The sequence below is a fragment of the Zeugodacus cucurbitae genome, chromosome 3 (genome assembly GCF_028554725.1).
Source record: "Zeugodacus cucurbitae isolate PBARC_wt_2022May chromosome 3, idZeuCucr1.2, whole genome shotgun sequence".
NCBI classification, from domain to species: domain Eukaryota; kingdom Metazoa; phylum Arthropoda; class Insecta; order Diptera; family Tephritidae; genus Zeugodacus; species Zeugodacus cucurbitae.
The window spans coordinates 59437320-59458380 of record NC_071668.1 but is presented as its reverse complement, the minus strand read 5'-3'; the positions used below and the strand labels follow the sequence as shown (position 1 = coordinate 59458380).

The window sequence follows — 21061 nt, the reverse complement described above, 5'->3', positions numbered from 1 at the left end:
AGTCAGTGAAAAATACAAATATTACGTACATTTATAATTTCATTGAATAGTTGAAAAAACAAATCAGTTGCGTTGAGAAATAGCAATAATAATGACAATTCAGACATATTAACAAGTAAAAACAACAATATTTAATAATAAGCACACAAGAGAGAGCACAATGTAATCAGTTTAATATAAAATAATCACACACACACACACACAGATATGCACTTAAGTGCTTTTTCGCGCGCTTTCATGGTTATGAACACTTCCCGGCAGCTTATGATTATTGTGTATGCATGCGAGTACTTGGGCGAGTACTTGAGGCATTGGATTGTCCCACTTTTTGTAGTGGGCAACCGCAAAGAAACAAAAGGCTTACACACAATGCAACAACAAAACAAAATATAAGAAAAAGAAATTAAATAAAAGATAAAAAAGTAAAAAGAAATAAGTTTGATAAATAAATTGTATGCCAGCACATATGCTCAAAAACTCATATACCTACATATACATTTAAGTAGGAAATACCTCAGTGCTAAGGGGAGCTGTGGCCGCCTTTCAAGTCTACATCAAGTAGGAGTAGCCGAGAAAAGTAAGGTGAAAAGTATGTAAAAAACCAAAAAAAGCTAAAAAAGAAATAGTTTTTGGCTCTAACCATTAATAATGCCATAGCATTTCCCTTTGTGCTGCCAAATCGTTGTTGTTATGATGAGTGTTATGAGGGGCTTAGCAGAGAGCAAAAAAAGTAAAATATAAAATAAAAAACAAAAAATAGGTGGTTTAATACATAACAATAGTAATAATCATCCGTGTTGAAGAGTAGACACGTTTTTGAGGGCTCACGTGTGTGGAATCTCATTAGAGTGTGAAATACTGCGGTTATGTATGGGCTTGATTTTGTGGTAGCTATGAATGACAACAACCACAACAAGGGAATTCGTGAAATATTTGTAGATAAAATAAAAACCAAAGAAAATAAGAAAAAAAAAATATAATAAAAATAAAATAAAATAAAATAAATTAAATTAAAATAAAATAAAATAAAATAAATTAAAATAAAATAAAATAAAATAAAATTAAAATAAAATAAAATAAAATAAAATAAAATAAAATAAAATAAAATAAAATAAAATAAAATAAAATAAATTAAAATAAAATAAAATAAAATAAAATAAAATAAAATAAAATAAAATAAAATAAATTAAAATAAAATAAAATAAAATAAAATAAATTAAAATAAAATAAAATAAAATAAAATAAAATAAAATAAAATAAAATAAAATAAAATAAAATAAAATAAAATAAAATAAAATAAAATAAAATAAAATAAAATAAAATAAAATAAAATAAATTAAAATAAAATAAAATAAAATAAATTAAAATAAAATAAAATAAAATAAAATAAATTAAAATAAAATAAAATAAAATAAAATAAAATAAAATAAAATAAAATAAAATAAAATAAAATAAAATAAAATAAAATAAAATAAAATAAAGTAAAATAAAATAAAATAAAATAAAATAAAATAAAATTAATAATATTAAATAAAATTAATAATATTAAAAAACTATAAAAATTTTAAGCAGCAGATATTTTATAAATAAATTTTGAACATCACACAATGAATACTTAATTAAATATATATTAACACAATTTATCACAAAAAAATATGGTATTCTGAAATTGCCTCCTGACACTTTTAAAAAATTATTAATATGGAATTATATGTTGAAATATGAGTAATTTACTCCAAATTCCCGGGAGATTGAGTCATAAGTAAAAAAAAAAGTGTTTTCTTCTATTTTCGAATTTAGCCTTCAAAATCGAAATATTTAAATTTGAATATATTTTTTCGATATATCAATTTTTTATTTTTATTTTTTTCGAAGTTCAAACTTTGACCCTTCATATCATCTGTCATATTAGCTTGACAGAAAAGTTGAATTAAGTGGAAAATGTAGTTTAAAAATGTAAAAAAGTGCTTATTTCGAACTTCGAATCCAAATATTTGGATTTTGAAGGCTCACTTCGAAAAACGCAGAAAACAATTTTTTTTTCTTTTGGCTCAAACCCCTATTGCGAGTTTCGACTGGCAGTAGATAATCGAATACTGAGCGATTTTCGACCACAGGTGGTATTGGAAGTGTCGACCAGTCGCTCAACCACAGACTTAAATGTTTTTCAATCGATAGAAATTTTCGAATTTTGTCGATCAAGTTACACTATAGCAAATTCAAATACAATCGACTTAAACGATTTCAGTCTATTCTACTGCCAGTCGATACCCGCAACAGGGATATTAAACTCCTGGATAAAATAGTTTGGTCCAATACCCAGAAAAAAGTCGATTTTGTCATATAATATCATGATTCATGAACTACTACATGAATTTTCATATTTTTAAATTAATTTGAAATCTTTTAACGTGAAATCGATTTATAAATAAATGTCACCACTTGACTAGAGACATATACTGATGTGTTAAGCACATTTATTTCAAGGCAGTCACGATTCTCCGATATTCATTTATTCATTCATTGACACTCTTGAATTGAACCAACTTCCAAAGAAGGCGACTCTCTCTCGTGTGTTTTTTTAAGTAAATTTATGGAAGATAGACCTTTTCGAAGTACTTTAGATTTAATAGTTGTTCTCGATTTATCTTAGATTTACACATCTAAACACTTCTCACAGATAACTTCAATAAACTTTGGACAATGTGTGATCGAGAAAGTAATCTCCCAAAATTTCGATAATATGAACGATAGATTTTCTTACATTTTTTATATTTATTTTAATATTTTTAGAACAAACATTTTTTTTTATTTTCCACGTTAGCACAATTTAATGTATTGTCACTGAATGAAATTCGTTCGAGAGGTAAACAATTTAGTTGCGCACTTTAAGAATATTCACTGTTTCTTTTTTAATATTTCACTTTTTAATTCAAATCATATTCTTATCACCGAGTGTAGTGAATAGTTTAACAATTTTTCAAAACGATAATTCCAAAACTTTGAAGGTCAATCTCATTTGTATACCATCAACTTCACTCGCTCGTATTGCGTTGCGACTGATACCGTTAAATTTAGGCTGTCTACTGTTTAGACATTAGGACTGACTGACTAAATGGTAAGCAGTTAATTAATTTCATATCTATCATGTCGTATGCTCATGGTAGCGCACAAGAAACGCGTATGTGTGTTTACTTGATAATCAAAGACAAGAATGACAACACAAGTATAATTGCCAGAGAGACGTGGGTGGGAATTAAATAAACAAAAAATTAAGCAGCAATTGTTATGCGCTATTCAGTTATTATGTGGCTAAGAGTTGACTATAAGCAGATTGATAATTGAAAAGACAAAAATTGAAAAAAAAAAATTAAGAAAATAAGAAAAATAATAATCACCAAAATGAAAATAAACAAAAGACACTTATTGGGCATTATTTTTGATCATGGTAGATTTGCAATTAAGTATTGTATGCATAAGTCTATAAATAAGCCGAAATATATACATACATATACACTACTGCGTTTGCTTGCAAATGATTTTGAAGTACGCGACTTTAATCTACAACGTGTGTGATTAAATTGCGCACAAAATTTTGTGAATATCTTTTCTCAAAAATCGCTTGAAACATACACCAAAAGACGCAATTATAGATAAGCATGTTACGAGTATACGCACATCAATTTGACATACATATAAACAGGAACTAAGTACAAATGCTAGATAAACCGTCACCCGATTCTCACTTCTCTGCTCGTTAGGTTTCTGCTCTGTTTTGCGCTTGTAAAATATAATTAAATAAGAAAGCAACAATTAAGCTTCCCAGTTGAAAACAATAGAAGAATGAAAGTGGAGTATCTATTTCATTATACCACTTGTTGAATTTATACCAGTTGTTTATCAGATTCGCTCGCTTCCAAAACTATCGTATCTAAGAGAGCTACAAAACTTTCCTTCTTAGTAAGCAGATTCAGTTCTGAAATTTTGTTGTTATGTTTTATTTTTGGCGAAAAGATAGTTTTTAGTGAAAAGCATCAATATCGAAAGACTATATATTATAGCTTCCATACAACTGATTGTTCAAAAATGGGATTTTGTATTATAACTTCTCTAATTTTTGAGTTAAGAGTCTGAGATTTTGTGAAACGTTTACATTTAGTGCTTAGATAGCGTCCATTGAAAGTCTTCAATATCGAATGACTATATATTATTGCTTCCATACAATTGATTGTTCAAAAACGAGGTTTTATGCTATAACTACTTAAATAAAATACTTAAATTTTTGATATTTTGCAAAAGTATTTCTTTGAATGCATAAATATTACCCTGTGAAAATCATCAATATCAAATGACTACATTTTATAGCTTCCTGTTATATGGATATGGATGATTGTTCAAAAATGAGATTTTGTATTATAACTCCTCTGCTTTTTCAGCTAAGATTCTGAAAATTTGTGAAACGTTTACTTTTAATGAACAAATAAAACACTGTGAAAATCATCAATATCAAATGATTATATCTTATAGCTCCCATACAACTGATTGTTCAAAAATGGGATTTTGTATTATAACTTCTCTAATTTTACAGTTAAGATTCCTAAATTTTAAGAAATTTATACTTTCAATTAACAACCCAGCGAAATGACTTATTTCGAATGACTTGATCTTAAATCTTCCACACAAATGATTGTTCAAAAATGAGATTTTGTATTATAACTCTTCAAATTTTTCGTTTATGATTCTGAATTTTCGCGAAACGTTTACTTCTAATGTGTAGATTGTATCTAGTGAAAGTCATTAATATCGAATAAGTATTTTTTATAGCTCCCATACAACTGATAGTTCAAAAATGGGATTTTGTATTATAACTTCACGAATTTTACAGTTAAGATTCCTAAATTTTGAGAAGTTTTTACTTTCAATGAACAAATTATATCTAGTGAAAATCTTTTCTTTAGAATAACTTTATATTCAAGCATTCATACAACCGATAGTTCAAAAATGAGATTTTGTTTTATAACACCTCTAATTTTTCGCTTATAATTCTGAAATTTCGTGAAATTCTTACTTTTAATGAGTATATTGTATCTAGTGAAAGTCACTAGTATCAAATAACTATTTTTTATAGCTCCCATACAAAGAAGCGTTCGAAAATGATATTTTGATTAATAACTTCTGTAATTACGCACATAAGTTCTGAAATTTTGTGAAATATATACGTTCAATGAGTAGGTAGTATACAGTAAAAATCAATACTATTGAGTGACTATATCTTATAGCTGACATACAAAGCATCATTCGAAAATGAAATTTTGTATTATAACTCCTCTAATTTTGAAGTTAAAAGACTGATATTTAAGGGGTTACATGGATTTTGTCGGGTAAAAAAGGTCTATTTACAATATTTTTTTTCCATGTAAAAAATTATTTATTTTATTCACAGTTTTTTATGTCTATAGATACATATTTAAAGAATAATTTCTAAAATTAAAAAAAAAATTAAAACTCCACCATTGTGACGTCATTTTCGATGACCAAAAATCATCCAAAATGAAAGAAAAAAAAAACAAAAATAAGTGTTCTAGGTAAGACCATAAACTCGTGCTTGAACGAAGGAAAGGCAAAAAAAAGTAAAAATTGGAATTTTGGCAAACATTTTTCCAAAAAAATAAAAATTTAGGTCAAATTTGTCAAGCAAAATTTTGTTTTTTTTTTTTTTTAAATAGTTGTAATTGAAAAAAGAAAAAATCCTTCGATCAAGCACGAGTAAATTGTATTTCGAACACCTGTGCAAAATTTCATCAAAGATCGGTTGAGTAGTTTTCGAGAACATTTGTCAACCGGCTTTGAAAACACGGTTCCGAGAAAAACGCGTTTAAAGTTTTGAGTAACAATAATACCTGACTTGGAGCGCACACCTTCCAAAGGCTGTATCTCCGAAACTATTATTTGGATCGGCTTGAAAATTTAGGATAATATTCTTGAGATGATGTAGGAATTAAAAATCAAAAGAAAAAGATTTTTGAACCCACTAAACCCATGTAAGCCCTTAATATGATTAAACAATTATCTAGTCAAAATCAACACAATCTGCAGAACATCTCTAGCTCCATTACAGCTGGCTATTCAGATAATGATATATATAGAGTAATAAGATTTCAAAAATAGTTTTTTTTATTAGCAATTTAAACTCATCATCATTTCAAAATGCAGAAGCTCGTAATAGAACTTACACTCATTTCATACTGCGCTTTAAATTTGACACAGAAACACTGCCGGCCACAATTATGTAGTACATTATGAGTAAGTTCACTGAACTGCACGAAAAATAGGTAACAACTTTGAAGCTTAATAACAATTACACGACACGACACAACGAAATTAGTATGCTTTTCAAATTCAATTTGCATAATCGTTTTTATTGGTTAACTTTTTCCAAAGCATTACAAGAATACAAGCACACATAGTAAGTACGGCTACAAAATAGACTACTTAAGCAGACACAGATATTTACCGAGATATGTAACATTCTGCTATTGTGTATAGTCTTTTGTTATTGCGAATTTCAGCTGTTAAACGTGCCGACACTCGTGAAATACATACAAACATAAGATGGATATGTCTGTGTAGCTTCCAAGTACATTAGACTAGTAGATATGTACGTGACACGTCTCATTAAAAAGTAATTAAATACTCATAGTAGAAACGAATACTCCTCAGTAGAGTTATGCAGTACACAAAAGAGGCGATAAGCAACCGCAGACAGACAGACTGACGGACAGATTGACAGACATACTCATACACTAAGCGCGTACATAACAAATCTGACAGCAGTCAGTTCGAGACACACTTTCGGCATACACTTACATAGCAGATGAGTATTTGCAATCAACAGCTGCTAACGTGTTGAAAGTCACTTAGAAATTGCTACAATGAGTGTTGGTATGTCTATATGCAAGTTTGTAGTAAACTAGTTTTGGTATGTCGGTAGGCACGAGTGGCGCCCTAGGTCACTCACCGGTTATGACGGTGGCCGTGCTAAGTTAAAAATAGATCGACTAGGTATGAATTAAAAATAATTGTGGTCATCGACGGAATGCCATTTGAAATAATATGGTGCTTGAGGCAATGCTTTCTGCTGAACTTCTACAGGGAAATATGCGAAGAATTTCTTACATCGTAAGCTTTTTCGCACAGCCAAATTAATTGAATATCTACAGTAAGATTATAATTGAGTAACAAATTTTTTGCCATTCACACAGTCGGCTACTCAATTAACAATGAGCTGTTCTACATTTTTTTTTCTGCTGTTCATAAGAAGTCGGTAAGTTTAAGCGTAGACCAAAACCCGCAGAGCTGAATTGTATTATTTCGATTTGTATTCGATTAAAAAGTATTGTCATAAAATAAGAATTTTCTTTTTTATTGTAAATCGATTTAAATCAGAGCTTTAATCGAGCAAAGACCGCTTAATTGACCAATTAACTCCTGTGTGAAAAGGCTTTAATGCGAATTAATAATTAACAAATACTGTAAAAGGTTAAATGCTGGCGAAATAGTGGCCGGGTCGGGCGTCGAATAGTTGCTAGTGGAGTCCTTTCATTTTATAACAAATGGGTGAGTTCTAATTAAGTTCGGAATTATATGATCAGCCTGTTTGAAAAGGTATGTTGATGTTTTGAAAAAATGTTCGCCTTTTCCAAGGCTGTTCACTATTCTACACTTCGAAGACTGTTCTCTGCTCTATACGCCATATGTATTTATTGGATAATGTAAAGTTTTGGTCTGAATATTTGCAGGTTTTCTTAATATCTTTGAAGAATAATTGGAATTGTGAATACCATATCGGGCTCTTAAAAATATTAATAGTTTACAGTTATCAACTTAATTCAAAAAACTGATTGCTTTAAAGTATTTATTTGATCGATGTGTGTTCAAAAAATAACGGTAATTTTCGTTTTTAAAACAAGTATTTATTCATTTGTCTACATTAAGGTTGTCGCCTTTAAAAAAATTCCCCATTCGATATTATGCAATCGTCGAAACACTTCTAAAATTTGGGATAACCTTTGGCTTTTTCAGAGATTCGATGCAGCTGAAGTTTATTGTACTTCAAGGGAATGATCAACATAATAAAACCAAATTTTGACAATTCTTCTCTAGAAACCCTTAAAATTTTAAAAGTCCCGTTATTTTTCGAATACAAAACGCATTATGTTTTAAAAAAAATTCTATAAGTAGATTTATTATAATAACATTTTTCTGATATAAAATAATGAATTTTCTTCTTATCAAAAAAATTAAAAAGAAAAATCTCACCAAAATCTTCAAATTATTTCCGATCTCTTGTTAAATCAGTTCAGATTTTGCACAACAGTGCGTATACGTAATTTTTATGCTGAAGAATTAAGTGTTTACGACTTATAACTTATCTAAATTAGTGTATCAAGTATCAAAGAACTGTCGAATTATTTCATTGATATATGTTTGATATGAAGCATACCACAATTCTTACCCCTAAGTAAATAAAGTTTAAATTTTCACATAACACTAGATTTAGCTTGGAATTTATACAGATCCACAAATATGGATTGATATTTACATTGAATTTTTTATAAAGAAATAGGAAATCCGTTAAGGATTTTTCCAATATTGAAAAATTACCCTTATTTATGAATTAGTAGTATATATTGTTATATTAAATACTAGTCACATAGATTGGAAATAATAAAGTACCTACTTGTTTTCACTAAATTTTTTAAATTTTCTTCATATTTCATGCAATTTGAACATTCATTGTAGTCCTTTAAATATTTTAAAACCTAAATTAGCCATATCGATCGAGCAGTTCGCCAGTTTCAATGAGCATTTTTTTTAGATTCTTTTGAGACTATTTGACTTACTATAACTAACTTTGTTTTCGAAGATGTTGGGGATGGAAGGGCTAGTACAAGTTACAAGCGTCATAAGAACGGGAAACATAGACCGTAAGACCTCCATAAACTGTTTTGTCAATATAGAAAAATTGCCAGTATATATGAATTAGTAGTACATAATAGATTATTGTATAAAAATAATAAATTCCATAGATTGAAAAGAATATAAAACTTGTTTTCAAATTTTTCTTCCAATTTCTTCATAAATTCTCGAGTTTTAATAGACTTTGTAGTTTTACAAATATTTCAAAACTAAAATGAACCAAATCGGTCGAGCCGTTCTCCAGTTTCAATGAGCCAGTTCATTTTGGTATTAATAGATTATATGGGGACTATAATTAACTTTGTTTTCTAAGATGTTTGGGATGGAAGAGCCAGTCTTATAAGCGTCATAAGAATAGGGAACACTAATTAATGGTTTAAACACAAAGATGATTTATTATAATTCTGTAAGACTCACTGTCGATCTATTTCACTTATTTAGTTCCCTATAGATATCATATGTATTTTCATTATTTTATTACACTTCCAATAAAATCAATTGTTACTATCAAAGCAAACGAGTGTTATAAAAAGAAATCATAAAGTAATAATATTACAAATACTATCACCTTCTCATCATAAATTTGACTATTGAGGGTCAAAAAATCAGAAATAGGTAATAATAGAGATAATTGCACACCTGCAAGTGAAGTAATTATTTGATAAACAATGCCATTACTGTCGAAGGAAGCGCTGAGCAATAAATTAATGATTCGACCGCTTTTTGCTGAATTTTAATTTCAAATCTAAATAAAGGTAAAAATGCATAAAGTAGATAAAAACGGTAAAAAGCAGACAGCAGAAGGCTACGTTAAGTGCACTTTAGACAATATCAGTGCGAATAACAACTAAATTTATGGCCGGTGTGTGTGTATGTTTGTAAACCGAAAACGTTTTGCATGAACAGCCCATTTGGCCTCTTAGTGGTCTTGTGACATTCTCAGTGCCATTTTTGGCCTCACGGTCAATGCGAAAATCAGCAAATTACTGCGGTCAATGCGGCCATGCAATAAGTTCATTTTGGTAATTGCATTGTGGGAGAGCGTGCCCACATGCGCCCACAACAATATATACACGTAGAATTGTAGATATGTATGTCGGTATCTGCAAACTATTTGCTATTTACCTAAAAGCATTTGCTTTGCATTAGCACTTAAAGCATAGGAAATTTACTGAGCGTTCCGGCATGTTGCTTAATTTTCTACTTCCACTCTCGTTGGGTGGCTTACAGCGGCATACAAAGACACTCTTATATTATATATATATGTATATCTATATATACTCGATTTGCATGCTGACAAATATAAATTTCTATCTGGCATTTCTGCTTTCTTGCTTGTCTCTGTCGTGACCTTTACACTCTCGCTCTTTCATTTTGACAGTTAATTTGTTTTATTGACATTTTTCTCATAACTTGTCTTCTTATTCTTTTACCGCTTGCCTACATATTATTTACTTTCACAATTCTGTATGCCAAATATATTTTATGGTCTTTGACAGTGTCGAATTGTGTGTACTTGTGTTGTGTTGGGAAAATTTGCATTACTATGAGTATTGCGGCATAGCGTCGGTCGGCCCAGGGGAATGTTAATTATTCAAAAGCAATTATAGAAGTGAGTATGAGCAGGCAGGCAGGCAGCTGAGTGTGCGAAGGAAAGCTTATTTTTAGCATACCCAAGACAAATGCGAGTATTTATTTGAATATTTGAATTGGAATAGAAATTAAAATTTACAAAAATGAATTGGTGTGGACCAGTTTTAGGATACTCAACGCAAAAGTAAAAAAGAAGAAAAATTAATTGAAAATTAAAAAAAAAAATCTATTATTTTCAAAAAAATAAAGGTATTCGAAAAATTAATCTTTAAATCTAAAATCAAAAATCTAATATCTAACTTTTAACACCTAAAATCTAAAATCCAAAATCTAAAATCTAAAATCTAAAATTTAAATTCTAAAATCTGAAATCCGTAATTTTAAATCTAAAATGTAAAATCAGAAATCCGTAATTTTAAATCTAAAATCTAAAATCCAAAATTTAAATTCTAAAATCTAAAATTTAAATTCTAAAATCCAAAATTTAAATTCTAAAATCTAAAATCTAAAATCTAAAATCTAAAATCTAAAATCTAAAATCTAAAATTTAAATTCTAAAATCTAAAATCTAAAATCTAAAATCCAAAATTTAAATTCTAAAATCTAAAATCTAAAATCTAAAATCTAAAATCTAAAATCTAAAATCTAAAATCTAAAATCTAAAATCTAAAATCTAAAATCTAAAATCTAAAATCTAAAATCTAAAATCTGCATGTATGGACTCGAGTTATAGCAAAGTAAACTTGGTTCCAAGCGAATATTGCTCTAAATGAGTGTTTCTATAGAAAGATTCCAACACCTTAGAGATGTTTAAGTACATTAAATATATAAGTATCATTTCAAGGCATCTGAACTCTTCTAGAATCATATGAGAACGGCCTTGTGGTCATAACTTTAATCCATGAAACGCTTAAGAATGTGATAACTAACAGAAAACTATAGAAGTCATATAGAGAGTGTGACGATCTTTGCAGACCACAAAAATCAAGAGAGGATGGAAACTGATCAAGCAACAGCGAGATCACTCCTTATATTACATAGCTTCCGGGATCTGTTTGATAGTCGAACATTATATATATCCTAACCAATAATAAACATACAATTAAAAACAATTTGTCTAAAATACCTTCTTCATCCATTGAATTCATCAAACTCGTACGCATCCCATCTCCTACCTGAGACCACCGCAATTGCTTCATTATTTAACTTCTTCCTTATACTTGTGGATTTAATGAAAAAACACTTAAATTCTCTAAAAACTCCCAGCACCTGTACCACACACTCGACGGTACAAATCAAGCAGGTCTTCATTGCGCGGCGGCTAACAAGTGTCCGCTGGCAAAAGTTTAAATTAATCGCATTTTAATTTGAATTTAATTGGGTTTCATTTCCGTTCCGAATCGACTTTTTGCCACTTCATTATGCTGCTTTTGTATTTATGCTGGCTTCACAATCTGCCTTCGTAGCCCACAGTCGCAGTCGTGTTTTAAAAGGCGTAATTTTGTGGCTTTTCAATTTTATGCTCGCCTGCCGTTTGTGTTTTTCTCACTTCGGCCGGCCATTCTATTTATACGCTCGAAATGTGATATTGTTTTGGTCTTTTATAGCATTGAAGGATTATTGTGCGTAATTACGAACCTATTGAAAGTGCTGTGGGTGGTTCACTCTAAGTATATGAAGTGCCGCGTAGGCATAGGCTTTCGTTTTTTATTAAAAAAAATAACAATGCAGGTAGTAATTAAGTTTAATCTTGAACGTATGCAAAAACTTTTCCATTAGGCTTCCATTACTTATTTAAGCTAAGTTAGTTTACTTTCGTGTATTTGTGTTTATTTATTTTCATTTGCCAATAAGCATTTCTTAAAAATAAAGCTCTGTAAAGTGTTTTTGGTTATGCAATGGAGTTTTCCAGAGTACCTTCTTCAAGTTGTTTAATACTAGTGGGGGTTCTAAATAAGCTCGTAACCTCTCGTGTAATATTTTTAATCAAATGATGGACAAAAATCTTTCCGAAGAGATCTGAATCGGTTAGTTATATCCTCATTTGCAGATAAGAGACTGAATTGTAATCCAATTTATGATCTTAGATAACTACTGTGTTTTGTGTATAGTACCAGGAAACATGACAATTTTAAATTCACGAAAAATCCAAAGGAGAAGTATCCTTACAACGAAATTTTCATTTCAACGGATAAGGGGACCAAGAAATAGATACGATCACAACGCACCATATTTATTTCTTATGGTCGAATAGTATGGAAGATCTTGCGGTTTATTGTCTGAATGTGAGGTCTTATTCTGAAGATTTATTATAAACTCGGTGCTAACATAGAATGTATTTTGAGGAACCTGAAATATGTACTCTTCCAAAAGACTTGCAGATTTTTATTGAATAAATTTATAGAATTGGAATATGTTTCACGAGCTTTGTCGAGACAGGAGAGACTCCGTAATACTCGCTTGAAATCATCTTAGCCTTATATAGTAAACTTTATAATTATGCAATTAAATGTTTCTGATGTCTCTGTCTTCCGATTTTAAAATTTAGTCGATATTATTAATATTTATAATTTTTTTACTTATATTTGATTTAACCATGTCGTAGATGAAGTGAATAGTAAAGAATCTATGTCCCATAATTCATAAAGAATAAAATTGCAAATCGATCCGAGTAAAACGGGAAGATCACGTCAGTTTTAAGTTAAACGCGTTTATTTCAAAACAAAATTTTTTAAGCTGGTGGGTACGATGGAGTCATGTGTAGAAGTTCACGTAAGTGAGTAAAGTTCCTGACTGTCATACACTTGGTAGTGGCCAGGAACGATTCTTTTGCATGTGGCTCAAGCAGCGGATGAGAGACCCCAATTTTGAGGACGATCACTGCAAACGTATGTTTTAAGGGCATGTACCTGGAATGTCAGAACCCTTAATTGGGAAGGTGCCTCTGCCCAGCTAAAGTAAAAAGCGCATAATTAATTGAAAGACAATCATTTATAAAAAGTCGCTAATGTGACGTCACCTAACCAGCTGATTGTGTCAAATTTACTGAGCATTTTTTAAGCTGTGTACATTAGGGCGGCTATCTTTTTAAATTAATTAGGTATCTTTGACATTTTGAGACAGTAGATGGTTTAGATATTTTGAGTTTAGGTATAGTATATATTCAGGAATCATAAAATGACTCCTTCTCTCCTGCTAGTGAAAATTCGTTGGACTCTAAATTGTATTTTTACTGCAAATTGACAAAAAAATCATACTAATCCAGGCCGCTCAAACAAGTTGTAATTGTTCTTGTATAAACATGTGTATAATCACTTCTCATTGCACTGCTGCCCCAACTCCTTCAGGAATCTACAATATCTACTACTCTTCTCCTACAGCAGCTCAAGTGTCCAGCCAACACAAGTGTTGTAAAATTCAATTAGTTTGTCATAAAGAACAAGTACTTCCATGACATTTTGCAACAAAGCCATTAACACTAACAACAAATTGCCGTTATTTTCAGGCGACTTACAGCAACCCAAGGTGTTATCGGACAAACACTTGCAAAATAACTACATTTTCAACTGTCAGTGATGCTAAACAAAACACTTCAATAAGCTACATAATTTGAGCAACGCTTGTAATATCAATTTCAACATCGGCAACAACAATAAAAGCAACAACAAACACACGGACGAAGTAACCAATAAACAGGGGGAAAATGTGCACAAAATGAGTGAACGTCATCAATGTGGCAACTATCTAGCCATAGTCAAGTTGCAAACCCATGAAAACACTATGGCAATTTCAAGTGACTGGAAGTCATTAACTTTAGTTGTTGTTGTTGTTGATGTTGTTAATGTTGCTGTTGTCGCTGTGACTGCTGACTGACCATTAACATCAAAAAGCAGGAGCAACAGCGGCAAACAAAAGCGGAAAAGCAAGATAGTGTAGAAAACAACAACAACAACAACAGCAATAATAACAACGAGACAACGCGAAGACAACGATAACGAGAGTAACTGTGCAGTGTAGATATCAGCAACAACAATTTTGAAAATACCACTTGGACTTGCATGTTGCAGTCAATTTCCTAGATTTTTATGATGCCGCAAACAGCAAATTTGTAGAATGCGAAGAAACGCCATCGTATCAACTTGCATACACTTGGATAGCACTTGGCGAGCGTTGGCGATACTGTTGGCTGTCGGCGGTTGGCGGATTGGAATAATAATGCTGCTGCTGCTGCTGCTGTTGATGTTGCTGATAGCAGCTGCGACGATTTGATGCTTATGATGGGTATGGAAATGGAAATGGAGCTGACTGAAGATGGTGAAATAGAAAGATGATGGCTGTAATTGAGTAGACTGTGCACAAAAAAAAAAATTATAAAAATAACAACAAAAAACAGCTTAGAAAAAACGCGCGCTGGGAATATGGCGGACGCGCAAGAAATGAAGGGACTTCTCGTACGCGGTACGTATAATGTGAGCTCATTGTTGCTGTTGCATGTGGCATGTTGGCGACTACAATTGACTTGCATGACCATAAAAATTATACCATAATGTTATAAGTATACCGAAAACGTTTGGAAAACAGGAGGAGCAGGGTGGTGGTGGAGAGCGTGGCTAAGTGCTTGATTGTAACTTATTGAATGCGCTGCGGACACATACAAACATACAGATTTATAAGAAAATTTAGCAGAGAGTTTAAAAAGGAATGAAAAGAATTTTAAACTATACGAGGGTGACTGCTGAGGATTGGGATCTGGTGAAAAAACACAGTTGAGATGGATACAATATTCATTTGGAATACATTTTCTACAAAAAATTCTTATAAAAACGATTATAGCCGAATCAATAATAGCACGCCATTCCTCTATTTTTATCGCAATTCGGGGCCAATTGAAAATCCCTAGTTAAACCATCTGATCTTTAAAACGGAATTTAGGTCTTCCTCATCATCTGCTTCCACCGGCGGGTGGAACATCGGACACTTTAAAATCGGAGTGTTTTCGTCCATTCGGACAACATGACCTAACCAGCGTAGCCGCTGTCTTTTTATTCGCTGAACTACATATGTCAATGTCGTCTTATAACTCATACAGCTCATCGTTCCATCTCTGCGGTCTCATTCGAGGCTTCAATCGATTTTTCTTTGAGTGATTCGTTTTAATGTTATGGGTCCCAAATCCTATACATAACCGCATAATCGGACTTCACTCCAAACGGCTATCTGTTGGCTACCTAGAAGACACTTGTTCTAAAACCGGAAGTTGTAAGCTGCTTGAGCCATGTGGAGAAGAAGAAAACTCCCAAGTGAATGGCAATCAAAAACTTCCCTCACTTACGTGAACTTCTACTCTCCCTCTAGGATGGGGTCATGATCCTCTTGAATCTTTTACTCGAATAATTTCGAAATGAATCCCTGTTTAGTTAGAGTTTTGGAGTTATTTGAAAAAATGTACACGAATTTTCTAGGGTATAAAGCTTATAACTTACTTTACTAGGAATAAATTCATACTTTACCCATCGATGGTTAAATAAATATTTCGAAGACTTTCTTTTATCTACAGTCTTTTTCATTTTATCAGAGTGCAAAGATCCTTATATTTCGAGTCTATCATCACCTGATACAACCCAGTAGTTTCAAGCTTCTGTGGTTTGTAGTTGGAGCATACATTTTAACTCTATCATGCCGTTGTTGAGATAGGATAAGAAATTGTCAGATCACGGAAGACAAAGACAAAGAAAGAAAGCGTAAATAACAATTATTTCTCCTTCGAGCGGTATGGGAACGGACTATAAGGATTATCTAAAGGTATAAGTCCATAAACAGTGAGCGACCCTTAAAATAAGGTTAACATGGAGTATATTTTCCGAGGAGAGGATCTAAAACCGGTCATTAGACCTGTTACCACATTTAGCTCGGCGTAATCAGAAAGCATCCGGATATTCAAGCACGATCTTTTATTCTCATTTAATCCTATTACACTAAGAAGGACTGTTCCATGCCGCTACAAGCCCTACAAAATAATTTGAAAGACCTAAAGAAAGTAGACTGGTGATACTTGTATATTTATGGTGATACTCGTATATTTATGGATTTAACAACATTGGTTTAGAATGTTTTCAAGAACTCAGTTACATCATTCAGGATAAAGGCTGGAACACTTTAGTGAACTTCTTCTGGATTCAACCAAAAGGCTTTCGGGTGTAAAGTAGGATAAAGCATTTCGTTAATACTTTCTAACTTTACTCTCTTTTCCTGCTGTTTTTAATAGAATCCTAGAAGATTATAGGGTTTCAAATCAGAATTTCTGGTAAAACTATTCCAATCTAACCACACTTATTTCAAATATTTCTTTACTCAAATAAACTTAATCTAATCCAAGTTTATTCAAGCTAAACTAAACGAGCATAACCTATACAGATAAGGTAAATTGCCATGAACTTGAGCAAAATGAAGCAATATATTGCAATGAGCGGCAATTTTATCTTCAGCTACTTTTTCTGTACCTTATACCAATATAGGTACTATATCCTATCTAACCTCACAAAATTAAAATTTAACTGAACTGGTTAAATTATTTCAAAATTTAAATTAAAAATTATTTAAAACTAAAGTTTCGAAGTGTAAATATGCACCAATCTTCCACATAGACCACCACAACTCACATACTGCATTCGAACCCTCGTATCAAGAAAGAAAACTGCTCTAAATTGTCTACAATAAGAACAACTAGCAATCATTCATAGCCGCAATATGTAGGAGAATTTTCACAGCAGCAACAAAAAATATTGCTTGAAAAATAAAAAAAATTGTATTTAAGAATAAGAAAAAGTAGGCGAAATGGACGCAAAATCGTAACACGAGTATTTCTCAGTGGCTGAAATATGTAGTACGAGTATACTGTAGAGTAGGAAGCTTGATAACGGCACTCGCAAATACTTATTATGTTTAATTAGACGAAAAGCAATTTTATAGGCAGATAAAGCTGATTTTAACTATCTTTTATGATTTTACGCTGCAGCTGCAATATCTTTTACGACTATCGCATTTGTGCTGCCTGGCTGACGGGCCGACGATGAGTTCGGCTGAAATGCAATGCTGCATAGCAGTTAAATTAATAGCTACTATTGGTGAGGATGGAAATGGTGATTTTTATAGCGAGCACGAGTTCATTAAGAATTCCTAAGAAATGTGTGCGCAAAAAATCTTCGAGATGAAAGAGTTGGGAAGACAGAAGAAGAGCTGGGCAAAATGTGAGAATTTATTGCAAAAGAGGTATACAGTAAAATGCTGAAGGAGCGGTTAGGGTAAATAAATTTAAGTGGCTCAGGCGCAAAGGTAGATATTTACTATGAATCGAGCATAATATCTACACATATACATATGTATAAGTTATTTACAATTATGACATACATAGGTAGTCATAGTCATCGGAGTTCGTATATAGACATCTCTTGTTAGATCATTCGGAAGTTTCGTTTAGTATCTTTCAAAAGAACAATTTTAAATGACCAACTTTTGAAAGATAAGCCTGGGAAATGTCTTCCAAAAATATTTTATATCAAAGCAAATATGTTTAGGAACATAACAAATTGGAAAACTGGACGTTTTTCAAAATCAAAATAATTCTCCGGTACTTTCGAAATCATTATGGGAGACCAGTTGAAAACCTCCATTTAATATAAACTGAAAACACTTGAGAAATCTATTGACGGATAAGTATTAAAAGTTTTGGAGTCTACGAAGAATGGGTAGGTAAACCTGAAGAGACTCAAGAGCTACCATTTCATCCATAAAAAACTCAGGTTTGGTGTGGTTTGAAGGCCGGTGGAATCATCGGTCCATATTTCTTCAAAAATGATGCCGGTGAGAACGTAACCGTCAATGGCGACTGGCCATTTTATTATGACTATTTTATGCCTAAAATTGAAGCTCGTGATCTCGGCAACATTTTGTTTCAACAAGACAGCGCCAATCCCACACATCGCATCAATCAATGGATTTATAGAGAGAACACTTCGGTGAGCAGATAATTTTACGATTTGGACTCGTCGATTGGCCACCAAGATCGTGTGACATCACACCGTTAACTTTTTCCTGTGGAGATAAGTAAAGTCTGAAGTCTATACGAACAATCTCGCTTCGATTCAGGCCTTGGAGAAAAACATCACTCGTGTCATTCGCCAGTTACCAGTCGAAATGCTCGAATGAGTCACCGAAATTGGACTCAGCGGTTAGACCATTTGAGACATAGCCGCGGCCAACGTTTGGAAGAGATATTCCTTAAAAAAATGTTCTTTTGAATCCCCCAACTGCTTCTTAAATATCTAAACAGTTTGAGTGTGTAAACTAAATATAAATTTTTAATTTAGTAAGAGTAGACGACTCTTGTAGTCTATTTATTACGTGACGTTTTTCAACGACTCACCACTCTAGAAATGTTTCAAACGAATATTTATAGCAAACATTTGTCAACCACAACGCATAGATATACTTCTCTCTCGATTATAAAATTCCCTTTGTAAAGGAGTGTGTCGAAAAAAAATTCATGTGGCCTGTGCAGCAGACACATTTTGCATGATGATTAACTTAATTAAATTATAGTCAACAAAATATGCAAAAGGTAGAATAAATATTGTTGCTGTATATATACTATACTCTACTATATATGGGCATATGCATATATCCTATAATCGACCAGCCTATTTTTCTGATATCTGTTATCTTTTTCAGAGGAAAACAACATTGATTCCACTCCGCTCCACTCTTTCAATGAATTTGAATACTTTGAATGCAAGTTTTCGCACAGAAGCGATCGGGAAGGTTTTAGTTTGGGTTAAAGTTCTGGATAGAGTATTTTGTTGACGTCGTAATGTAATAGACATTATCTCATTTTTATTTCAAAGTTGCTACCAACAATTCTTAATATTGGTTTAAAGTTCATTACGTATATTGAAGAACCAATAATAACAATTTTAAGAAGGAACTGGAAAATAACCAAATCGCGCTATATTCGATTCAAAAGTTAAAATTCTCTTTGAATTGTAAATAGATACTCATAAAGTCCGATATTATACACTTTGCAGAATATTAGGAGTCAAATGTTTCGACATATTTCTATTCCTTGGAGTGTTAGGACATCCGCCGAAAGTACTTTGAGAACTGAACCTAGTTTTGACATCGGTAAGGGAATGAAAGAGATCCAGCGTAAGATATCGACAGAATTTCATTGTGTAAATCTTGATAATATGCAGTGACAAGCTTTAATTGCGGATCCATTCCAAGCTATAGTGAAGGCCGAGGCTAAAGTCTTCAATGTGGTAACAATTGAGGCGTATCTCGAAATTATCACATCTGATTTTTGAGTTCAAAACTTAAACCGCTGAGATCCGACAAAGTATGGTTGGTTGAAAAGAGAGGTGAAGCTAGCCTGACCGCGGTAAGCGGCCGCACTTAAGCCATCATTAAGCCCATTGTGCTCCCAGAGGGTACCCTAATAAGCATCACCTGAACAACTCCGTCGATTTGACGAATCTTCTGAGTTTTTTCCATCCCAGCTGCCCAATTTCTCTTAGCTTTGAGTATTGGGAGCCATGGAAGTTATCTCTTCTTAATCCACTGAAGGCTGATATAAAATCATTAATTACTTAAAAAGTGAAATTCTTTCAACCAAATGTTAGACCCACTAGCTTACTGCTACTCATATATGAGTACTTGACTCACATCATTTTTAGCGCTGTCTGTCGCTGAGTGGCTGCATTTTCACGCAGTTTTATCTACTTAACTTCAAAGTTTATATCAAATAAATTCACAACAAGCAAAAACGAAAAAAAAATATATATTTATAAATCTGACATGAATGCCTGTCTGCGATGTCTGGCGTGTTGGTGCGGCTTTTCACGCTCCAAATGCGGCAAAAACTCATGTGTGAGTATGTATATATACATGTTTGTGTGCGTGTGTGCTATCGTTGCAGAAAGTGCGAGCAGTTGGTTTGCTTTAATTAATTAAATTATTTAATGCAGTTATTGTCAGGGACACCACGAAAGTTTGTCATCATACTGCAGTCATTTTCAAAAAATAATAATAAATTAAATAAATAAGGCTATTATATGGAAATTGAGTAATTACTTTGGACCTCTTTCTTGTTGTGCTGAATGAAATGATCCAAGAAAATATTTAATGGGTTCCCTGTTAATGGAGTAATTGAGGTATCTGAATTCTCTCGAATGAAAAAATTCACACTCCCTCCTTTTTTACGCCTCCTTAACGCACTTAATTATAGCATCCCGAAAACATATAATTATTGAAATAAAATGAAGTAATTTAGCACGTTAGCAAATTTAGTCCACATTACCTAAATTACAACCAAAACTCAATGTTTTTTTTTTTTTTTATTTCGCCTGCGTTTAAATTGAAATTTATTAGGCCACTCTCGCGTTACCACATACACTTTGGCGCTTAATTGTGCGGAAAATTTGGCGCGTGTGTGGTT

At 32.0% G+C, this 21061-nt stretch overlaps 1 protein-coding gene across 7 annotated transcripts in view; it reads right to left on the bottom strand.

The window, feature by feature from the left end:
• The window catches only part of LOC105216178 (beta-1,4-glucuronyltransferase 1), a 249143-nt gene that overhangs the window by 21364 nt on the left and 206718 nt on the right, over positions 1 to 21061 (bottom strand). The window contains exon 1 of one of the 7 annotated variants that reach the window (XM_054227014.1): positions 2765 to 3067. The exons of the other annotated variants lie outside the window; for them this stretch is intronic. The gene's annotated coding sequence lies outside the window, so the exon portion shown is untranslated. Of the gene's footprint in view, positions 1 to 2764; positions 3068 to 21061 lie in introns of those variants that run through there. 7 annotated transcript variants of the gene reach the window in all.